This window comes from Dioscorea cayenensis, chromosome 5, assembly GCF_009730915.1.
Source record: "Dioscorea cayenensis subsp. rotundata cultivar TDr96_F1 chromosome 5, TDr96_F1_v2_PseudoChromosome.rev07_lg8_w22 25.fasta, whole genome shotgun sequence".
Lineage (NCBI taxonomy): Eukaryota > Viridiplantae > Streptophyta > Magnoliopsida > Dioscoreales > Dioscoreaceae > Dioscorea > Dioscorea cayenensis.
In genome coordinates, this window is record NC_052475.1 from 6,798,028 (window position 1) to 6,799,785 (window position 1,758).

The window sequence follows — 1,758 nt, forward strand, 5'->3', positions numbered from 1 at the left end:
CCAATGAGCTTATCAAATTAGCTTCACCAAAATAGACATAGAATGCATGTGTCAATAGACGAGGATGGAATATTTATCGAAAGTTTCAATACCAAATGCCTAACTAAAAGCGAGGTTTGCATTCAATACTTTGCAATTGTATAAAGTCGCATGCGGTTGCATAGTAAGTCCTAAGGAGATCTACCAATCCAAATATTTAACCTTGTTGTCTTTGGTTTTTCAATTGCTCTTTCATGACTAGATTAGGTGTAAGTACAGCCTAAAAACATAAGAAATATTATATATATATACTGTGCTCTAGATCTTCATTTATTATTTTCCCACATCACTGGTGTCCATTTGCACTTAGGCTTCCATACTTTTGAGGTTTGGAAAGATACCATTAAAAACTGGATTCCTTCTCACTAGATTAAAAAGACCTATTTCACTCTTTTTTTTCATGAAGAAAAATAAGATAAAATTGCAAACACATTTCTTCTTCGGCAGGACCTTCTGCTATTCTAGCACTGTGCATAATGAGATTGTTATGAAAAAATCTGACAAAAGTTGTTACATGGTATTTTTTTTCCCTAAATTGGATATTATTGATATGTAGAGTCTTGTACATAGAAAGCATGTGCATATGTTTTTAATGCCTTAATTCCTATGTAGCATGAAATATACTTAGGTATGCCACGTCGAAGCTGTTAAGTGAGAATTATATTTTTAACCTCAATTCTGTCCAGTTTCGAGCACTATCAGAACAATTTTATTGCTCTCCTGATCATCATAAATTTGTAAGGTAGCAAGTTGTCAATCAGATTGGTCCAGAAAACATATCGAAACCATTCAAAATCATATAGAAACCATATAGAAACCATTCAAAATCGTAACCTTAAAAAAACAGATTACCAGAAAACTAAGAGCACTTCACCAATCAACAAGAAACCAAACCAGGTCCTTGTTCACACACTTCTCAAACCAAACAACCAAAGAACAAAGAACCAAAATTATAGACAAAACTCAACATCAAAGACCAAACATCACAAGACATAAAGGATTTCATAACAAAATTAAGAAAAGCACAAGCTGAAACCTTTTCTAGTCCTGGCGATCTCTCATCAATGCAGCAGGCCTCTGAGAAGGAATCAAGCACAAGACTCCCACGCCGTCCAAGCACGAAGCCAATCAACTTGGTTCTTAGAATACATAGAAAAAAAACAAAAAGATCACAAAATCACACATTCAATAAGGAAAACATTGAATAAATACTATTAAGCTTTATAGGGATCAAAAGACAAAGAATAGAAGAGTGATACCTTTGGACTGTTGAGATACGACATGATTGAGCATAATGCACCGCCAAACTAACAAGAGGATGCGCGACAATGGGGATTTGGATGGGGCAGCTAACAGGAGAGGATGCACGATGGAGAATATAACCTAGACTAGGTAATGGAGACTGGTGGATGATTGGATGCTTTGGCAATGGAGATGGCGATGCAGGAGCTGGAATTTGGAATCTGGGGGGCAGCTATAAGATGAAGAAGATGACCTAAATTATAGCAACATAAGACAAATTACCGGCGTTTTCTACACAAACGCCACCATATCATGCTTAAACTCCCGGTGTTTGACAACATAAACGCCGCCCAGACAACTTATTTCCCCGTATATCTCCTGGCATTTTAGATAAAACCCCGTTGATGTTCTCAAATTTTTTGCGCCATCAGTTTCCAGCATTCGCGAGCATGCACATTGCCGGCGTTTAAATGTAAA